Genomic DNA, 23,603 nt, shown 5'->3' on the forward strand with positions numbered 1-23,603 from the left:
TTTTAAAATGTCAATATACTTTCCATAGGTGTGATAATTGTGAACTATTCTTGATATGGGTGATATGTCGTGTGGTTGCCGCTGAAATAAACTTCTTTCTCTACTTTTGTGGGTTGTGGTATTGAAGTTTAGGCTAGATAATATTGAGGGGCATTTGAGTTTGTAAGTTATTATCTTGTGTAACAAGATGATGTCTAATTTTATAAATGTTTCTGCGATTGAGTCCATATTAAGTTCCTTCAATATTAGTTCGTAGTCATAGGATGCATCCTTGATAAATTGGGTAAGATAATGTTCTATATATTTCCTTTGGACTGCTTCTATGGACTTTATGTTGGTTTTTACATTGTCATTATAGGTAGTTGCTCCATATATAAGACATGATTTGACTAAAGAGAGGTAGAGACGATGAAAAGCCGTTGCTGAGTTTAAGGGTTTTGTGATCTTTAGGATACATCCAAGTGTCCTTTTACATTTCTGTGTTATGTATGATCGATGTGGTTTAAATCGTAATTTGGAGTCGATAATCACTCCTAGGTCTTTAATGGATGTTTCTCTCTTTATGGGTTTCCCATTTAATGTACAGCTAAATAATGCCGATCTAATTTTCCTTGTAAATGAGATAATAAACGTTTTATCTAGGTTTATTGGTATATTATTCCTTTGACACCAATCGGCTAAAATGTTTAGATCATTTTGTAGGTTATAGCAGTCTTTCAGATTTGATATAGTTTTGGCTAATTTGTGGTCATCGGCAAATTGATATAGTGAGCATGAAATATTATTTGGCAGATCTGCAATGTAGATATTAAATAGAAGAGGACCCAGGGATGATCCTTGTGGTATTCCACATGACACTTCGTATTTTACGGAGGTTATTTCCCCATTACACTTTAGCTGGTTGTGTCTATCGGTTAAGTAGTTCCTCACCCAACATAGCATATTTCCATCCATGCCGTAGTGATGAAGCTTTTTTAGTAATAGCGGATGCGTTACGCGGTCAAAGGCTTTTGATAAGTCTATGTATAAAACATCAACTTGCCCTTTCTGGAGGACCTTTGGCTTTATTTGGTTCAAGAAAGATAAGTGATTGGTTTCCACAGATTTTCCCTTCACAAACCCATGTTGTGAATCAGGTATGTTCTTGGAGAACCAAGTGTCCAATGTTTGGGCCACAGTGGCCGAAAAAATATGGGTTTTTTATCCAAACATATGCCCTCGACGTTGTCGTGAAAGGACAACTTTAATCCTCAGTGATTACATTAAGGAGGACAACAAGCACCTCCGTAAATCAGGAACTGAAGAGGAGTTCAGTGAGAGAAGCCAGCTCCTTCAAGAGTTTAAGGAGTTAAAAGAAGAAGGGGAAAACAAAATGGTAACTGCTGGTGCTACAGTGGAAAAAACTGCCGCAAGCCGAAAAAGAAAAAAAAGAAGCTGAAGACTCCGCTAGAGGAATAGAATTGAGAAAGGAAGCGATGCGTTCTAGAACGCCTTTAAATCCCAATGGTAAATTGCTAAATTTGACACTTTAAATACATTTATAAAATAAAATCCTTTAATATAGATGTGGACATCAGTCCAGAAACTTCAAACCCAAGGAGGGTAAAAAGAGATATCTTCCAATATCTCAGTAGCAAAAATGCTTCTGAATTAGAAATTAAAAAAGAAATAGCTTTAAGAGCTAGGGAACTGGACTTAAGGGAAAAGGAAATGGAATTAAGAGAGAAGAGAGAAGAAAGTGAAAGAAAGGAAAGGCTATGTTAGCCTTAATTCAACAATTAATGGCAAAAACTTCGGCCTTTTGTTTGCCTTGTTTTACTTTTCTCATTTTTTGTAAAGTTGAATAATTGTTTTTAACTAGAATTGTTCTTTTGATTTTTTTGTTGTAAACTTGAATACTTTTTTTAGTTGAATTGTTCTTATGATTTTTATTGTATACTTGAATGCTTTTTTTTCCAAAAAATTGTTTTTGTAACTTGAATCTTTTTCTTAATTGCACTTTTTTCTTACTGTGAATTAGTTTTTTTATAATTAAATGTTAGAAAAAAATTATTATTCTATTTCTTTTGCTGAAAAATGCAATACTATTAGATTGCCAAGCTATAGAGAAAATGGTTTGAAATTTAATCAAAACTATAAAATAATTAGACTGCCCTGCCTACCTATACGAATTGATTATAAGGTCAATTGAGTTTAATCGACGAAACTCTAAAACAATTAGACTTCCAACATATACTAATTAATGTATGATACTACCTTGATGAGCTTAATCGACGAAACTCTAAAACAATTAGACTTCCAACCTATACTAATTAATTAAAATGTATGATAATACCTTGATGAGTTTAACCGACGAAACTCTAAAACACTTAAAGACTTCCAACCTATACTAATTAATTAAAATGTATGATACTACCTTGATGAGTTTCACCGACGAAACTCTAAAACACTTAGTGACTTCCAACCTATACTAATTAATTAAAATGTATGATACTACCTTGCTGAGTTTAACCGACGAAACTCGAAAACACTTAGAGACTTCCAACCTATACTAATTAATTAAAATATATGATACTACCTTGATGAGTTTTACCGACGAAACTCTAAAACAATTAGACTTCCAACCAATACTAATTAAATAAATTTTGTAAAACCTTTCTGCAGCATAACGATTCCAACATCTAAAATAGTCAGAAAATTATTCAAGGAATCTGGAGGAATTAAATTAATGAACATGCAATAAAAACTGTACAATTTTAAGATTTACTTCGGCTATTTCTATCATTTTTCTTTTCATTGAGGATAACTTTAATCTTGGTCAAACTCTAAATAATGCTCCACAGTTGGAGTCTATATTTCAAAATAAGACGATGATGTGCTACCATATAAACAAGTGTGCACATTAGTCAAAAGAGCACCTACTATGTAGTAGATTCCGACAGGTTGAAGGAACAATTTTAAGTTTTTTTTAAAATCCAAGAAAGCAAAATTTTGTATGATCTTCCCAAATCCCCATTCAACACTCCCGAACAGAGCTCGTGGCTTTGTTAAACCTTTCCTCTTCAGGGGAAAGCTGGGCACCACGAAAACGAACAATCAAAACATTCCTCATTGGATAACCAGGGTCACCATATATGCAAAAATCAGCACCACAAACATTCTCCAAGTCATGAATTACATTGCTTACACGAAGCATTTGGGAATGTCAACGTCCCTCAACTGGCCCAAATAAATTTACCATCAACCCATCGGGGGATGTGGTGGACTGGAACTTAAGTGCATGAATGCGTTTGTGACCACTGTAAAAAAGGCGTTGATCATATTTTGGACGACAAATTGGTCTGGCTGTGCCGTCTAAAAACCCCAGCAGTTATTCAAAGGGGCCCCCTTTGAAGCTATAGCATTAGCGTATCACTTTAAATCCTCTTTCAAGAGCCATTGTCGGTTCAAATCTTGCAATAAGTGCTTATGGCGATCATAAATAAAGTTCAACGTAGCTTTGAAAATATACGAGAGCTCCGCTTTTGAACGAGAAAATAACGGAGTTAAATCGCTAAGGCGATTTGGATAAACCAACCTCCTCAACAAAATGCACAAAGGTTCAACATTGTCAACTTTGGTTCTGTTTTCGCAGATGATATAATCGGGTAGTCGCAAAAATTGGACAAGCCCATAAATATCGTCCATGGAAAATCTGCATAGTATAAATATAGCATGAAAAACAAAATAACAGTTCTGAAATGAAAAAACAAACAAACCTAAAGTTTACCGTAGCAACATCTTCCGCAAGGTTTCGTAAATGAAATCTTTGTCGATACATTGGTGGATTGAAATTCCGAATTTGACCTAACATCCACAATTCCTCTTCATCTCCTTAAATTTTCATTATTTCTCATTGCATCGGCATACAATAATAGTTCAGCATTATCCAACAGGGTTTAGCATAGAAAATGACCAAATTAAGCTTACCTTTGACTTTCCTTTGTTGGCAGTGGCACTTTGTAGTTTTTACTTTCAAGTCAGAAATACTGGATTTTATATTTGAATATGGTGTAAAAAATTAAATATTCTTACCATGTTAAGCGATCCTTAATTGAAGGTTTATTCTGTGCACATATAATGCTTTAACATAGGAATTGTACAACTTATACGACCAAAAAATCTTGGACATTGTCCCACAATGGACAAAATTTTGGAAAATATATTTTTAGGATGAAGTCTTTTTATTAGTTATAGATGGCGTTAATAACACTAAAATTCACGGAATTTTTGAAAGGTAAGAAGAGACAAAAAATTGTCAACCAGGGCCACGGTGGCCAGTACGCGTATAAAGACCCACGAATTGGAGAATTTTAAACTATTCTTACCGATACGCGGTTCCGAGGGGGGAGCTTAATTTGCGTAATAGCTTACGAAGCCAACTTTCAAAAAATACGTGAAAAATTACATAATATCGTGCCACAACTGGCTATAAGCGATTTCGAGGCGGCACTTATGAATGCCATTAAAAATGTATTTCCTAGGACTGTCAGAATATCTATATGTTTTTATTCATTGTCAGATGTGTATCCATTCATCAGTAGATATCAACCACGCCGTTTAACTAATAATTGCAAGATGAAATTTAACTGTGATAGGCTATAAGAAGAAATTCTAAAATGTTTTTTCTAACAAGGTTCTTTAGGGAAATTACCAAGAGTCAAAAAAATTATCAAGATGATTATGGGCATGGCGCTACTACAGCCAAACAAATTCCCAAAGCCATTACGTTTTTCACTCAAGAAATAAAAGATTTAGTTATTAAGAACAAAGCCTTGCACCCTTTGATCGAGCTGAGGGAATATATTGTTAAAACGTGGTACCAGACCATAGGTTCAGAACGACTTACTTTATATTGAAATCAACGACGAAGGACGAACAAACAATCACGTTTTAAAAAATAAAATCCAAACAGCCCATCCACACAAATGGATATTTCTAAGTGCGATTACACGATTGAATTTGATGTTATTTTCAATTCCAATAGTGAAAAGTTTCATTTAGAAAAGCTAATGGAATTGGAATTTTCCCAAGCCAGTGATACTCGGGCAATACTTGAAGCTGCCGGTAACATCAGCCGTGCTCCTAATCATGTCTTCTTGACCAATAACAGGAGCCTAGTTAGAGCTCCTCAATATTTAGCGTCTGGATTTTATACACAGAATTTCTGTCAAGAGTGGCACATTTGACCCTTGAATTTAATAGACCAGCTTTACCACCTTGTTTTACTTGATCACTCAAATGGTGTCGAAAACGTCCTCACCAATCAAGATGGCAACAGTGTTATCATTCCACTGAGGTCACTTAGAAATGTACTACAATGGGGTAGTATTTATAGCGATAGCTATCTGCCCTTATAATTAAAGCTTTTAAACCATCATCATCTGGCTCTTTTGAACCATCAACTCCTGGCTCTTTTGGACCTTCCGCCTCTGACTGTTTCGGATCATCATTCTCAGGCTCTTTTGAACGACCAACCTCTGGAGCTTTTAATCCATCAACCTCTGGATCTTTTGAACCATCAACCAATGCTTCCAATTGCTCCTCAACTATTATTCTCTCAAGTTCGTCAGAAGAGGACAATTTAGATCATACTAGTATGTATGAAATATATACTATTATACAAGACGCATTAGTCAAGATTCTACGACGTATGAAGGTGCGAGTGATAACCCAAAGATGTGACAGTTATGTTTTGACTGACCTTAAACCTGTTGGTTTCTAAATGGAAAATATGACTGGACTAAAGATAGAAATAGGAATTAAATTTATAACCTTAGTTTCGGGTCATTCTCTTTAAGAGATGGTCCTTTGTTAACTTTTCTTTTAAAAAAATCCTTCATTGCTTTTGCTCTGCAATTGAAAAACGTATCTATTACTAGCTTTTTGCACTTTTCCCTTGTGGTTACGTTCTCCTCGCCCCATAAATCATTCCTTCTATTTGTCACTACATTAGTTTTGAGAACGTCTAAAATTTTTTCTTTCTGTTTTGTTTATCAGTCAATATTGATTGTTCGAATATTGCGGCTGTTAATTGGTTAATAAGATAAAAAACCAAAAGCTTTTGGCTTCAAAATTATCAGCCCACCCCGATTAAGCCGTTAACTCCAGCTTGAATAATTACAAACTTTTCCCTCGGTTTCAGCGATGCAGCGTTCAAGAAGAGTACAGTCTTCTTAATTATAAGAAATATAGGTAGGTAGGTCGAGATCCGAGAATTAACCAATTTAGAGTGGATAATCGCGCCTCACGAGGTAATTTTCGAACATGAAGGGGCTTTTTGAGGCCTTGGCCTGGATTTTATTTAGTAATTTAATACAGCGACGTAATAGGGGTTCCATATTTGGCTGCCAAATTCAATTACATGGAGAACATAGCATTGAAAGAGCATAGTTAACAGCTTATTTGAATTTTTTGGGAAATTAGCTCTAATTAATTGTTGCAAGTAGACCCGTGGCACGACGGAAGGTTTTGTTAATATGCGCGTGGAAAGTGGAGTCATGTGTGACCTGGACACCTAAGTCCCGTCATTCATTAACACGTTGAATGTTTTTCCCGGCAAGTACGGGGATGGTAACGCAGGATTAGCTTTGGCGTGCGCAATTGAAATAACCATGGATTTATGACTAGGGAAGCACCGATATATCGGCCTATCTTATTCTTATCGGTATCGGCCAATATCGGCTTTATGTAAACCGATATTTCTGGGATAAGTTTGACAAGATATAAGGTACTCAATGAATACTAATTGAAACACATCACACAAATTTATTCCCACAATTTAACAATTCGCTTTATAAATGCAAAGTCTTACACAATCTCAGTTTTATCCCGTTGTTAACGACTATGAGAAAGTAATTTCCTATACCTCCAGCAAACATTCGAAGTCGACACTGACGCTCTCTAATGTGTTTGGTGTCACTAATTTACGCTTGGAACTTTTCACTTGTGGTCCATAAGTTTGCTTATAACGCTACTTCATGTTGTCAAGGAAAGAAGCTGCATTTTTACTAAAAACCAAGCAAGGATTTAGCTTAGACCGTGCCATTTTTTAAGGAAGGGGGTTAAGGCTAAAATATGTATCGGTACCACATTAAACAAAAGAGATGTGACACATGACTCTAATAAATCAAAGTAAAAACGTGAAAGTTCCTAAATAATGCTGATCTACTCTTGGAAACGATATTCATCGAGAAATACTGTATTTTTATGGGCCGATAATATCGGCCGATATATCGGCTGCACCGAAATCGGTGCATCCCTTTCTATGACTGTTGAAGGTAAGATCGTTATTAACAGACCAGGTCTTAAGCCGAGTAATGGCAGCTTAAAGAAGACTAATATCACTGAAATTTCGCGGTAAATTTTAAGGTCATCTGCAAATAAACAAAGGGGGGATGCTAAGGTGCCCCGAAGGTCATTGATATAGATCAGGAATAATAACGGGTCAAGAACACTGCCCTGGGGGACCGCACTAGCAACAGGAACGGGGTTGCCAAGTCAAGCATTAGCGCACTGACTGGGATCTGTTTTGGAGGTAGGATTTAAGCCAACATAAGATATTGTTACGGACGCCGAAAGAATCGAGCTTGGCCAAAAGCCGTGAATGGGGGACAGTATCGAATTCCTTGGCAATATCAAGATATACAACATCAATACGTGTGCCTGAATCATAGGCGGCCAACCAGGTATTAAAGGCGGACAGCAGGTTTGATTTCACTGACTGGTTACTAAGGAATCCGTGCTCAAAACTACTTAGGACGGGGCTAACGAGCTTTAACAGCGGGGCGCGAATGCATTTTACAAACTGTATAAGTGAGACTATTAGGTCTGTAATTATCGGCATCACTTTTTTCCCTAGCCCTTATAGATAAGGGTAACATTTGCTGCATGAGATTTTGCAGCAGCATCATGGAGGAGTTTTTTGACATGCCGTGATTCTTGTTTGTAGGCCATTTGCGTTAAATTATGACGAAGTGAGTTGCCAGACTTTGAATGCCGACATAGTTTCTTCGAAAGTCTCTCTTTTTTGGGGATCGCGCGTTTGGTGGATACCGATATCCAAGGACGGGTTGAACGGGCATCCGAGTGGTTAAAGAGGGGGTTAGACTTGGCAATGTAGTCAAAGAGTGTATTTTTAAAATAAGTACAAACACCTCCGGAGATGGCGGACGCGTGTAGTCAAAGTCCAGGGTGAAATGGACAGAGTTAGATTGAGATGTGCCAAGAAGGGGATATATTCAACGTGTAGTACCGAGTGGTCACTACCTCCTAGTGGTGGGAGGGCGGCTACCGTTGGTATTATAGTAAGTTTGGTTAATATAAGGTCTAGTGTATTGGCACTCACTAAATGGCTTTGGCTTTAACGAGTGGGGAAATTAAAATGCTGCTGGAGAGCCGTGGAAGCTCGATGAAGTTTTTTCGATCCTATGGTACATGATAAAGTAGAACAGCGTATTATAGGTAGGTTGAAGTCGTCCGTAATGATAATTTCCCCAGCACGAGTAGAAAAAGACTTGATGTCCTGGTAGAGATTTGAGGTGGCTGTCACAGACGTATTGGGAGAACGATATATGCAGCCAAGTATGATCCAGGAGGTTGAGGAACGAGGTTTTAATTCAAGTCAAACAGCTTCAAAGTACCTCACATGGGAAGTTTTTTGATGAAAAACTAAATCTTGACGGAGATAAATAAACACCCCAACACCAGGGCGATTGGAACGGTCTTCACATATAAGAGTTGTAAAAACTATGAAACGAAAAGTAGGAAGATAGGAGTATTTTTTATTCCTTTTCCTAAAAAAAAGCGATCGAAAGTGCGAAAGATGGTTGAAAATTGTTAATAATAAGAGTCTTACGGCGGAAAATATAAAAAAAAACCACTATGTTTGTTCAAAACACTTTGTGGGAGGTAAAGGTCCAACAAGCGAATATCCAGACCCTCTTCCGGAAGACGTAAAAACTTATGAAAATTTATTAATTTCTCTATCGGTAGGATAATGAAACTTACAAATTATGAAACATTATATAATTGGTATCATACATTTGTAGAGTACCTGTTTGATGGATCATACATATGCTAAAAGTAAGAAAGATGAAAGTAGTATTTCTGAAGAAACAGAAACATCAATTCAACTAGAGCCCGAACTTCCTGAAGTGTATGTGGAAAATGTAAATGAACCCATTGGGAGGATTGACATTTCCATTACTAATTCACCAATGACAAATGAGCGCATTGATAAGGCAACATCACCAATAGCGAGAACAGTGAACACAGCAACATCACCAATAGCGAGAACAGTGAACACAGCAACATCTCCGTTTACTTTGAACCAAGTAGTTTCAGTCTCTGAAATTCTATTACCGGCTATTCCGTTTTATTATGACCTCACTAAAGTGGATAAGCCATTAGATAAACTTTGTCAGTTATTTTTATTATATCAAGCGAAAAATGTGAACACATTGAATTGGTTTTTTAAAGCTGCTAGCAAAAATAGTAATGAAAATCTAGATGTGGTGTCTTTCTCAAAAACATTGTTAGTAAGCTCTTTGGTAGTCAGTGTCACTGCTAATTTGGAATTTTCCTTGTTTCTCGGACAAAATACCATCGCTGAGAGTCATGACATATACAAAGAATTTAGTACTAATTGCATTTCTACCATAAAAGATTTACTGGATATATTTGACACATTAGATTTGTGGTCCTGTTGCGAAGGCGTGAGAGAGAGTTCATTGCTTATGTTCAAAGAAAGATACCTGAAAAATGACACTTTTTGCCCAGTAACTCGGAGTTTTAAATCCAAAAAATGCGAGCTTATGTTTAAGAATTCAAAAGCCAAGATTTGTGGAAAGTGCAGGCGCACCAAAATAACTCTACAAAAGAGGCGCAAGAAAGAAAAATTCGAAAACATAACCCCAAGGAGAACCAACACTCGTTATTTAGATAAAAACGCGTCAATACTAAAATCTGCATCTCTAAATATAAAACGTCGGGCTCTGAAACGAAGACACACGTATCTCCAAATGAAAATTAAAAAGTTGATAAATGAAAAGGGTGTAATCTTGACTGATGAGGATAGTCTGGGATTCGAAGAGATTTTAAAGAAAAATTCCTTTGAAAGTGCAACAACATTCCAGAAGTTCCTACTACACGAACAACTTGAACTACTTAAATCAAACAAGTCAAGACCAAGAAAGTGGCATCCATATATTGTTCAGTGGTGTCTTTACATAAGATCTAAATCACCAGCCACTTACAACGCCATAAGTAAAGTTCTTTCTTTACCATGCCGAAGAACTCTTTTCATTTATTCAAGAGACCAAATTGAGGAACCTGGATTTACTGATGGATTTTTAACAGAAAGTTGCAAAAAAATAAAAATTGACGAACTAAGAGAAGATCAGAAATATGTTTCTTTAATACTTGATGAAATGCAAATCAAACAAGACTTGATTTTTCATAGAAACACTGGTGAAATCGTTGGATTTCAAAACTTAAATATATTTAGAAATAACGTTAATCAAATTGAAAGGGAAGTAAATGGTACAGCACCTACAATAAGTGAAACGCCATTGGCATCACACGTTTTGCATTTGATGGTTCGTGGAATTACTTCAAAAATAAAGTTCGCATACGCATTTTTCCCCTGCACCAAACTTCAGTCAGATGACATCTATTCAATTATTTGGCAAGCCATACGAAATCTACACCTTGTGGGGCTCCGAGTGCTCACAGTGGTTTGTGACAAAGCCTCAATTAATCAAAGATTTATTAAAATGTGTACTGAGGCAATGCAACAGCAGAAAGGTGACAAAGTTGGATATCGAACAGTAAATTTTTTCACGGGAGAAGAACTTTTCTTCATTTCAGACGCTTGTCATTTAATAAAAACAATCAGGAACTGCCTTTCAAATAGTGGTAAATTAAAGGTCCACAAAGACAAAGTTTCTCGGTATATTCGGTTGCTTGTAAAAAACAACAAAAACATTGTATGGGATCATATTCGTAGAATGTATGAAATCGATTCCTTATCCATACTACGTCAAGCCCCTAAACTGACATACAACCATATTCATGTTAGTCCATTTGGTGCTATGCGTGTGAAACTCGCCGTTCAAGTTATAAGTAGTACTACTGCCAACGCTGTTGAAGACTTAATTGGTGATGAAGCTTCAGAGACGGTCAAGTTCCTTCGTTTATGTGACAAATTTTTCGACGTATGCAACGTGTCAAATCTTCAAGAGGGAAAACATGCCAGGAAGCCAGCTCTAGACCCATTCAGGAGCGTAAATGATTGGAGGTTCAAGGTATACAAAATATAACCTGGCAGAATTTTGTCATACTAATAATAAATTATACACTCATAAATTTAGTGGCTCATGGAAGAATTTCTTCCTTATTTTGAAGAATGGGAACAAGAAATTGAGAGTTTAGAAGAAGAAAAGGACTTAGAAAATTCGAAGAAAATAATTAGCAGGGAAACTTTAGAAGGAATTAGAATAACTGGTAAGTTTTGTAATACCAACTTCAATAAGAAAAATTATTTAACCCTTAATTTACAGCTTACTCTGTAATAGGAGCAACTAAGTTCTTGCTTCAGAAAGGAGCCCCTTATGTATTAACGGCCGCATTTAATCAAGATCTTTTGGAGAATCATTTTGGCAAACTAAGATCATCAATCGGATGCGGAGACAATCCGACTATTGATCAAGTTTGCCAGTGAAACAAAAGGCTGAAGTTAGCCAAGTCTTTAATTGCTACGCCACAAAATGGAAATTGTAGTAGAACACAAAAAATTAGAGTTGAGAGAAAGAAGCTAGCTCGAAAATCATTGAAATTTTAGTAAAATTCATCCTTTCATGTAAACATATTTTATTAATGTTTGTAAAACAATATTGCAAAGAACTGAATTTATCACAGTAAAATTAATCACAAAATCAGACTAGACTGTTCATTTGTATTTAGTTATCGGACTATAGATGAGGAACTTTGTTCATTTTATCACTTGGCTAGGGGTTTTTCATCACATTTGTAACTTTTGTTTCCTAAAGATTTCAACTGCTTCCTTAGATTGTTGGTGTTTAAACTTTCTCGCTTAGTAAACTGAACTGCATTTTTCAAATTTAGTGTGACACCTTTTAGATAACAATTAATGAGAATTTGACGAGATTTAGTTTGAGCTTTCTTTGCAGACTCTCCGGAATCACCCCATAGTTGAAACCATATTTCGTTGAGTTCTTTGGAAGCTTCAAGTTTGGAGATAATCATTCCATTCTTGTTTTCTGCTGATGTGTTGTGGCAAATATTTTCTTCTATCACTCTCAGGGGTTGGACAAAAGGAGCAATAATTTTAGAAGCTTCCTCAAAATATGAAAATGCTTTTTGTGATAGAAACAGCAATCCTCCTCTGTCCTGTTTTAGCGTCCAGCCATGATAAAACCTCTCCCAATTCATTTCTTTTTAGGAGGCAGTTTCTCGCAATTGTTTCGCAATCGTAAAATCCAACTATTTCGTTTATGACATAACCGCCAATTTGATGAATGACTTTCTGGTCTTTTTTTCTTAGAAGATCTGGGCTTAAGAAAGTCTTAGTACCCGAAAAAGATTGTTTGGGCTTTTTGGATTGTTTTTTAGACAATTGGAGAAAAAGACAATCTAAAAACTCCATAACAAAAATTGAAATTACTGTCCTCTTTTCACCCTTGTTCAATTTTTCAAATATTTCTAGATGAGCAAAAGACGGTAGCATGTCTTGAAAGAAGTTTTCATCAATCAGTAGTTGCGTGCGCTTAAAATTATATCGAGCTTTGTCAAATATGTTTAAGCCTTCAATATTAAAAATAGACAAATAGCCTAATGCTTCATCTGTCATCAGTCTCACCTCCTTTTCCCTAATTTCTTCCAAACAAAGCTATTTAAGAGGAGTTATATTTTAGCCATGTACTTTTTACAAATCATATATATTACCCACTTTTGCAAAAGGCAATTCTGGTGACACTATTTCTTCTTTAGGTAACGAAACCATCTTTGAGCTTTCTTTCAAAATTTCTGATAAATTTGCTTTAACAACTTGCTCATCAAAAACTATTTCTATAAACAAAATAAATGTCTAAATTTAATTTCATTATAGGATTTTAATGACTAGTTCTACCTTATTTGTTATACACAACATTGCAGCAAATGGGGATAGGAAATTGGTTTGAGGGCATATAATATGAAATACTACTAAAAGAATTAAATAACAGATAAATTCATTTACTCACTGTTTTGCATTCCAGAAGTTTTTGTTTTGATATTATATTTCTGACGCGCATAATTGTGATCCATGTTTTCATCAATGCACGTGTTAAACTTGTACGCAGCCAGCACGCACTAGGACTTTTAAAAATGTCTGACGACAAAATCAAGTTTGGAGGGGAAAATGAACAATTTGGCTGAACTGAACTAGTCTGAATTAGAGAGCGAGAGCTTTTCAGACAAGCGTTCCCCCCCTATCTTCCCCTTCTCTCTTCTAGGTAATCGCATAGTACCACGCTCGCGGCGATCTTTTCCACCCCATGTTAGAATGTAAAAGCGAGATTTTTGTGGTTGAAAATGATTAGTTATAGGCTTGCTAACTTTTAATTTCATCGCTAAGGTTCTTTGTCACACTATATAATCTAGAAACGTCTTCGTTTGTCACGTAAGGTGTGAATTTTGTTATTGAATTATCAATTTATCTACCTCTTAGATTCAGTTTTATGCATAAGCCTATGCTTTTTACCTAGCTTTTCATCTGCTGGGAACCACACCCCTATAAAGTGAAACCAAAACTTAAACGTTTTCGTATACCTTCAGTTTCTTTGTTTTAATATAACAGAAGCAAGTGTTTTGGGGCGCTTGGAGTTCAAAAACCTTATATATTAAGTATTTTAAAGATTTTTGGTTGTGAAAATTATACTGAATTCCAAAATAGATCTCAATATGTTTTGGTTACAGAATTTTTATGCGGTTTCAAACATTTTAAGAGAAAAATGTGTGAAATAATACCCTTTAGAATTGTATGTTTTCTTTTTTCTTAAAAAAATGTGTAAGTGTATATTTTTCATTAAGATTTTTGTAATTTAATAGATAGCAACTGGCCACATCGAAGATATTAACAATGAATAATAATAAATGCTTTAATTGATATAAATATTATACTCGCCCTGAAAAATTTTACTTTTTGTTAAAACCAATTAGCTAGGCAGCTAATATTTCCATTCGACAAGTCGTGTAATATCGAATACATTGTTTAATATTTGAAATTGTTATAATTGATGCTCAACCTGTATGTTACTTGAAATATTCAAAGTACAAATTCTAAAGCGATTTTCATTGAAAATGTAATAAAGAAATTTCAATACTAGGTATCAGTATCCTTTACTATAAGCGAATGAAGCCTCGAGTTAAGGCTTGATCGTCGCAAAACCGTTAGGCCTCGAGTTAAGGTTTGATCATCGCAAAAGCGTCGGACCTCTTGCTGACAGGCGGTTCAGTCGACTCTCAAACGTGTTGGATGAGAGTCGTATTTCATTCGTGTCGTGTAAACCAGTGGGCCGTCGTAACACCGGGCGGACATTTCGATTCTCAAACCCTTACTCTACCTGCCCTTTACCGACGATTAACCGTTCCTATACTAAAAAGCCACGAAATCGTCGGATTAAGCGCGGCTTTTGGTAGGCATAATGACGCCCACATATAGTCGGCCAACAGTCGTTATATAGTCGCTTCATAACAGTCGGAAAACCGGCGGGCCGTCGTCTCGCCGGGCGGACATTTCGACTCTCAAACCCTTACTCTACCAGCCCTTTACCGACGATTTACCGTTCCTATACTAAAAAGCATCGAAATCGTCGGATTGAGCGCGGTTTTAGGTAGGCATAATGACGCCGACATATAGACGGCCAACAGTCGTTTTATAGTCGCCTCATAACAGTTGGAAAACCGGCGGGCCGTCGTCCCGCCGGGCGCACATTTCGACTCTCAAACCCTTACTCTACCAGCACTTTACCGACGATTTACCGTTCCTATACTAAAAAGCCGCGAAATCGTCGGATTGAGCGCGGTTTTAGGTAGGCATAATGACGCCGACATATGGACGTCCAACAATCGTTTTATAGTAGCCTCAAAACAGTATCAAAACTGGCGGGCCGTCGTCCCTCCAGGCGGACAATTCGACTTTCAAACCATTACTCTCCCGACTTATTAGTGACTTTTTACCAACTCGTCGGTAACAGACAAAGCCGACCATGTAGGCCCTACGTCGGCAGTGCTACTAGGGTAGGTCCCTTCTGAACCCCTTTTTTAAGGACCATGGGGACGCTACGTGCAATTCAAATCAATCTGCACCATAGTAAGGCGGCCTATGCGGTACTCTGCAGGAGGTTTGCTATAGAGGGTCTTGATCTGGCCCTCATACAAGAACCGTGGATTTGCCATTGCAAAATCCTCGGTCTTGACGCGGCGGGGTCACTATTTTATGACCATACTGCTGCTAGACCTAGGGCGTGTATTCTGGTTCGGAGGGATCTTTGTTGTATCTCTCTACCGCTGTACACGTCCCAGGACACGGCGGCCGTGAAGCTAGTCCTGGCCACTGGGCATGCCAAGTTGACTATCACGGCTGCCTCTGCATACTTTGCCCACGACGCGTACTCTCTCCCGACAATTGAGGTGATCAATTTGGTCAATCAATGTGCATCACGTGGGGCAGTTCTGACTGCAAACGGAGAGGTGATGATTTACTAGAATATTTAGTTGGTTGTAAACTCTATATTCGTAATCAAAACAATGAACCTACTTTTGTTACTTCTAATAGAAGGGAGGTCATTGACCTCACGCTAGCCACGGAAAACCTCGTGTCCTCCGTGTCTAACTGGCATGTGTCTAATGAGCCGTCTTTGTCGGATCATAGGCACATCTGCTTCACTGTCGCGACTACCTCTGTCCCGGCGGGGACGGAGATACGCAATCCAAAACGGACCAATTGGGCCGGCTATAGGGAAGACCTAATCCTACGCTACGGAGGGGGTCACACTCCTAAACTTACTTCACCTAAGGATCTTGATAGGGCTGCTGGTGATTTACAGTGCTCCATCATGGATTCGTTCCACCGGAACTGCCCACTTAAGACCGTCAACCGCTCGAGGCTTGTCCCTTGGTGGAACGCGGATCTCAGCCGCTTCGTAAATATACGCGCAGGCTCTTTAACAAAGCCAAGCGCACGGGTGACTGGGCTGGATACAAGCACTCCCTTAACACCTACAACAGGGCCATTAGAGCTGCTAAGAAGGACTCCTGGCGGACCTTCTGTGAGCAAGTCTCCAATGTCCCTACTACGGCTAGGGTCATGAAGATTCTAGCGCACGACAGCTCACATCTATTAAGCTGCGGGACGGTGTGTACACTAAGTCTGGGGCTGAGACTCTCAAGCACATGCTGGAGGTCCATTTTCCTGACTCTACTTTTTGTCAATCCAACAAACCCTGACTCTCTCTACCCTGTCCTGCACAGGGCTAAGAGGGAAGACTGGCTTGTAGCCAGACAGGTTGTCACGATTCCCAAGCTTCGGTGGGCTGTCAACTGTTTTGAGCCCTACAAGTCTCCGGGACCCGATGGGGTCTTCCCTCTGCTTTTGCAGGAGGGCTTAGACCACACCGCCTCTCCGCTATGCCGGATCTACAGACTCTGCATTGCTCTCGGTCACATACCTCGTGACTAGAAACGCTCTAGGGTCATCTTTATTCCCAAGCCCGGGAAGACTTCCTATCTCGAGGCGAAGGCATTTAGGCCCATATGCCTGACCTCCTTCTTCCTCAAAATTCTGGAGAAGCTGGTGGACAGGTACATTAGAGACGAGGTTCTTTCGGTAACTCCTCTCTCTTCTTTACAATTTGCTTACCAAAAAGGCAAATCCACTGAGACGGCCCTTCACGGCCTTACGAATTGCCTGGATAGGGCATTCGAGTTTCAGGAAATTTCACTGGCCGTCTTCCTCGACATTGAGGGGGCCTTTGACAAGGTCTCTAGCTCAGTTATTACTGAAGCTGTTAAGAGATTTGGCATCAGGGACACTCTTGGCCGCTGGATAGAGTCCATGCTTACCGACCGCGAGGTGTCGGCGTCCCTCCTTTGGGACTCTCTAGGGGTGACTACCAGCAGGGGCTGCCCTCAGGGTGGAGTGCTCTCCCCCCTGTTGTGGTGCCTGGTGGTGGACGAACTCTTGGGGAGGCTCGTGTGTGCTGGGGGCTGCTGCTGCTTCGGGTATGCGGACGATGTAGCGATAGTCTTTACCGGGAAGTTCCCGGATACTGTTACCGCGCTTATGAGATCTGCTCTCTCTAGCGTGGAGCAATGGTGTCAGGCGGTCAACCTCACCGTTAATCCTGATAAAACTCTCCTTGTTCCTTTTACGAGGAAGAGTACTAAGGATCTGTTCAATGATATCTCTTTCTTTGGCCAGGTCCTGACAAAGTCCTCCGAGGTGAAATACTTTGATTGCAGACTCACATGGAAGCCGCATCTTGATCGGTGTGTTAAGAAGGCCAAGATGATCTTCTGGAGGACCAGGAGCTCTGTCGGCCAGACTTGGGGCCTCAGCCCCAAGGCTGTACACTGGCTCTATACTGGGATCATCAGACCCATACTATCTTACGGGGCACTTGTCTGGTGGACAAGGGTCCGGATTAAGACGGTGCAGCCTGCGCAAGCTTCAAAGGCTTGCCTGCATTGGTGTTACGGGGGCCATGAGAACGACCCCAACTGCTTTCCTGGAGGTGCTCCTTGACATGCTTCCTCTTCATCACTTCATTGAGGAAGAGGCTGTCATGGGGGCCTACAGGCTCAACATTAGTGGCTGCTGGGTTCCAAGACTTTGGGATTACAGCCATACGAAGCTCTTTCGGGAGTACGCCGCACTTGAGCCGTCGCTAACGATGTGCTCTGACAAAACCCTTACCAGTTTTGATTTCACTAAGCCATTCAGCATCCACTTCCCCAGTCGAGCAGAGTGGACTAACCTGCTGCCTCTTGGCACTGGGGGTGAAACTATTTGGTTCACCGATGGTTCCAAGACTGATTCCAGCGCTGGCGCCGGCTATTACTGCTAAACCACAAGGGTCGGCTTTTCTGCCTGCCTGGGCACCTTCGCTAGTGTGATCCAGGCGGAAATTGCCGCGATCTGTTATTGCGCAGATTACTGTATTAACAAAGGGTATACCGGACGGACTGTGAGAATTTATTCTGACCGTCAGGCCGCCCTGAACGCGCTGAACCAGTGTCAGATTACCTCTCAACTGGTGCGCAGCTGCCTTGATCTGCTAGCGCGACTGGCATCCTGCAACAGGGTTCTGTTGTACTGGGTGCCAGGGCATAGCGGATATCATGGCAATGAGCAAGCCGATAGATTTGCGAAAAGGGGTGCGGAGGCCAAGCTCTTGGGGCCGGAGCCGGCCGTCCCCATCCCCTACAGGCACGTCAAACGGTGTCTGCATGACAGGTTGACTGTCATACAAAACCAGCTCTGGCATAACATGGAGGGCCAGAGACAGACAAAACTGTTAGTCAATGACCCCTGCAAGTCTCGTGCTAGAGACCTAATTTCGCTCAGCAGATGGGATATTAGGCTGGCCACCGGTCTTCTGACCGGGCACTGTCGGCTTAATAGGCACCTCCATCTGATGGGTTTTGCCGACGACCCTCTCTGTAGGTCGTGTCAGGAGAAGGAAGAAACATCCGCTCACGTACTTTGCGAGTGCGACTGCTTCGCCTCGCTTAGACTAGAATATTTTGATTCACACACTTTGGAACCCTCGCGGGTCTCCTCTATTACGGTGGAGCGAATTCTTCGCTACGCTGTGGCCACGGGTCTATTCAAGGCCTGAATACGTGGGTGCGCAATATGCCTTTGGCATCGATGCAAGGGCGCGAGCCCCCCTACTCACTAATAACAGGGCTCCTACAGAAATTTCTTAAAATAATAGTGAAAAAAGAGACCTTTCACGTTAAAAATAGGGTAAAATAAGGACCAAATTCTTGAAAATAGGAACCAAATAGAGACCAATTCAAAATCAGAATGAGATCTTTATTTGTACGAAAGAATCACAAGCTAGTGGTGCCACCTTACGAACTAATAAAGGTTTGAAAATTTAATAGGATTCCATCTCGAATTGTCAGTTTGTCAAAAGCTATGCTATAGCTGATGATATAGTCGGAGTGAGAATAGTTTTACTATTGCAAAATATTTTAGATGGAATATTAAAAACGGGAAGTTTTGAAAATAGGGTGGTTTAGAGACCAAATGGCGATTTTATGGTGGTTTAGAGACCTACCCAAAAAGTAGAGACTTTTAGGTATTTTACAGACCAGATGGGAGCCCTGTAATAATAATAATAACATATTTGACCTCTGTGACGCGAAAGCGCATTTTTGTATGATTCAGTTTAAGATTGTTATCACGAGCTTTGTTGAGATCTAGGCAAATTCTCATCTTGTATGGTTTCTTGACGACTACCATGCTAGAGATCCATTCCGTGGGTTCAGTGTATTTCGCTAGAACACCTTGATTCGTGTATTTTATGTCAAGGCATTCAAAATGTGAAGGTGTCAGAGCTCACTAATCTAAAAGGTGCTTCTAAAAATCAGTGTACAAATTCACTTCATTCAACAGAATGTTTTTATATATATGTTGCCAAAATTAATACTATATCAAGAATATGTAGTAATTGTTATCGACTCAAAAGGAATTTGGCCAAGAGATTGAAAAGACGAAAAGCATCTTCAAACCTTAATCAGAAAACTCAATTACGAAATATGACTAAAGTTCAAAAAATACCGTTACTAAAGGAGAATTTTAAAGTAATTAAGAAAGTGACAAAGAAAACCCAGGTTTTGAAGCAAAGTCTAGACACAATTGAAAAACTCCCCGAATCTGAAAGAAATATTTCTATTCTAGTAGTTGAGGATAATCCGTTAATTAGTAAAGAAAAGTTTTTATGATGAAGTTTCAAATTCATATGATGGTGCCTTTACCTTCGTAATAAATCTTTGGCTTCTTAAGAGGCACTAAGAGGCGTTTTCTTTCTGCCAGCACTAAATACTCTCTATTCATATTCATCAGTATTTTCGGGAAAAAGTGGCTTTATTTTAGAGGCAATTAAAAAAATAAAAGCCAAGATTGATATTGAGGATTTAGATGAGCATCAAAAGTATTTTTCGATATTGTTTGATGAAATGAAAATTAAGGAGGACCTGGTTTACAAGGCGTCTAATGGAGAAATTGTTGGGTTTTGCCACCTGAATGAAGCTGGTGCTAAGCTAAAAAGTGCAGAAAACCAAGCATTGGGTTTAGGTTCAACGGATCCTCCTTTAGCTTCGCATGTTATGGCAATTATGGTTAGTGGACTGGCTTCAAACCTCAAACACATTCTTGCATACTTCCCGTGCCATAATATGTCAGCGGATGAGCTTTATTCTATCATTGATCAAGCTATAGAAATATTGGAGAACAACCATTTCAGAGTTTTGACAGTTACTTGCGATAAATCTGCCATTATTCAGAAGTTGATCCGAATGAGCACGGAATTAGACCCTGTCAAGGGTGTTGCCTACAAAGCACCTAATATATAATATATGCGCCGATGGAAGAGCCAAGAGATATTTTTTTATATATCAGATGCCCCCACCTAATTAAAACCGTTCGGAACTGTTTTGCCAATAGTGGAGAAAAGAAATCCCGTTTACTTAGGAAAAATGGAGAAAAAATTCTAGCTCTCTTAGATAAGACTTCATACTGCTCTTAATGTATAAGGAGGGTTTTTCGTTTTGGATGTAGTTTTTTTGCATTGTACTAATTGGTTCGAAACAATTCCACAGAACTACAATTCGGGCCCGCAATATGTGGTTAAAATTTCAAAAAGATCCACGCATTAGTTTATTTTATAAAAAATAAAGTTGCTAAGGGTGGTTTTCATTTCCTTAAAATTAGTCGGTGTTTTTGGTGAAAAAGTAAAATTTTCCCATAGAAATTACATGGAGTTTTTCTAAAATTTAGCCATTTTGTGGCCACCCTTTTGAAATGAAATATTCGTTTGTTACGTTTGGGAACGGTTTTATATCAAAATATAAACCTTTTTCTAGGACCATTTTTAAGGTTTTTGAGAAAAATTAAGTTTTAGTGCTAAATTTCATGATTTTTAATCATGCTTTGACTTACGTTGCTGCACCCCATGTGTCATACTGTTGGACTCACGGCGTTTTACCGGGGAGAAAGCCACTCTTGCACTTACGCTGTTTTACCGAGGACTTTTATCTGATTTTACTCTCTTTCGTTGCAAAAACTGAATGATTTTACGTAATTAAACTAGATTAACGATTACAGGTAATTAAGGTAGTTTAACGATTACAGGTAATTAAGCTAGATTAACGATTACAGGTAATTAAGCTAGATTAACGATTACAGGTAATTAAACTAGATTAACGATTACAGGTAATTAAACTAGATTAACGATTACAGGTAATAAAACTAGATTAGCGATTACAGATAATTAAGCTATATTAGCGATTACAGCTAATTAAGCTAGATTAGCGATTACAGCTAATTAAGCTAGATTAGCGATTACAAGTAATTAAGCTAGATTAGCGATTACAGCTAATTAAGCTAGATTAGCGATTACAGGTAATTAAGCTACATTAGCGATTTCAGCTAATTAAGCTAGATTAGCGATTACAGGTAAATAAGCTGGATTAGCGGTTACAGCTAATGAAGCTAGATTAGCGATTACAGCTAATTAAGCTGGATTAGCCACTACAGCTAATTAAGCTGGATTAGCGATTACAGGTAATTAAGCTGGCTTAGCGATTACAGGTAATTAAGCTGGCTTAGCGATTACAGGTAATTAAGCTGGATTAGCGATTACAGGTAATTAAGCTGGCTTAGCGATTACAGGTAATTAAGCTGGATTAGCGATTACTGGTAATTAAGCTGGATTAGCGATTACAGCTAATTAAGCTAGATTAGCGATTGCAGCTAATGAAGCTGGATAAGCGATTACAGCTAATGAAGCTGGATTAGCGATTACAGCTAATTAAGCTAGATTAACGATTACAGCTAATTAAGCTAGATTAGCGATTACAACTAATTAAGCTGGATTAGCCACTACAGCTAATTAAGCTGGATTAGCCACTACAGCTAATTAAGCTGGATTAGCCACTACAGCTAATTAAGCTGGATTAGCGGGTACAGCTAATTAAGCTGGCTTAGCGATTACAGCTAATTAAGCTGGCTTAGCGATTACAGGTAATTAAGCTGGCTTAGCGATTACAGGTAATTAAGCTGGATTAGCGATTACAGCTAATTAAGCTAGATTAACGATTGCAGCTAATTAAGGTAGATTATCGATTAAAGCTAATTAAGGTAGATTATCGATTAAAGCTAATTAAGCTAGATTAGCGACTACAGCTAATGAAGCTGAATTAGCGATTACAGCTAATGAAGCTGGATTAGCGATTACAGCTAATGAAGCTATATTAGCGATTACAGCTAATTAAGCTGGATTAGCGATTACAGCTAATTAAGCTGGATTAGCGATTACAGCTAATTAAGCTGGATTAGCGATTACAGCTAATTAAGCTAGATTAGACACTACAGGTAATTAAGCTGGATTAGCGATTACAGCTAATTAAGCTGGATTAGCGATTACAGCTAATTAAGCTGGATTAGCGATTACAGCTAATTAAGCTGGATTAGCGATTACAGCTAATTAACCTAGATTAGCCATTACTGCTAATTAAGCTAGATTAGCGATTACAGCTAAGCATATGAGCATTTCTTATTGCAAGTCCAAAGCAAAATACCCTAATTAACAACAAATAGATGCGAATATTATAGTTTTCCTAATATATTGCAAAGTCTTTTACTGATTTGAAATCCGATGTAAAAGGAAAGGCGGCAGCGGCGGTGATGTCATTGAAAAAAACTGGGGAAGGTGAGGCAGATAAATCTGATAATTCAGAATTAACCGCTTTGGAGCAACGTCTAGTTGCTCTTATTGGGCATTTGGCCATTGAAGGAAATCCTTCAGTAGTTGAAGCGGGATTTCCGGTAATATCAGAGGTAAATTCAGTCAATTTTACATTGTTCTAAAGTAGGTAGAATCAATAGTATGATTTCAGGAAGCCATATTAACAGGGGACGCCGAGCTACAAAATGTCTTCCTAGATATTCCAAATTATGGTAACATAAAATGTTTCTGCGTCTGAAGTGAAAGTGAACGAAATTTTTTTGATAGAAAAAACTGCAGAACAGGAAAACCCGAATAAACCTATCAATGAAAACTCAGAGCCAAGTACATCTTCAGCCACAAACTATCTGGCTGCGCCAACCCCCAAAGGGAAAAAGTATGGTTGTAGGAGTTGCATTACATTGTAACGTTCTTATTTGGTAAGATAAGTTGATTTAACCCAGGAAAATACTCTGAATCTGAGGGCAATTTTGAAATTGAGAGCAAAATGTTGAAAGACATTGAAGATAACAAAATTATTATTAA

The 23,603-nt window shown here is 38.6% G+C and overlaps 1 pseudogene; it reads right to left on the reverse strand.

The window, feature by feature from the left end:
* Window positions 1-2,673: 2,673 nt before the first annotated feature.
* On the reverse strand, window positions 2,674-3,780 carry LOC149654994 (uncharacterized; annotated as a pseudogene).
* Window positions 3,781-23,603: the final 19,823 nt, after the last annotated feature.

The sequence above is a fragment of the Phalangium opilio genome, unplaced genomic scaffold (genome assembly GCF_054372755.1).
Source record: "Phalangium opilio isolate 3A_F unplaced genomic scaffold, DU_Popi_V2 ptg000078l_1, whole genome shotgun sequence".
Lineage (NCBI taxonomy): Eukaryota > Metazoa > Arthropoda > Arachnida > Opiliones > Phalangiidae > Phalangium > Phalangium opilio.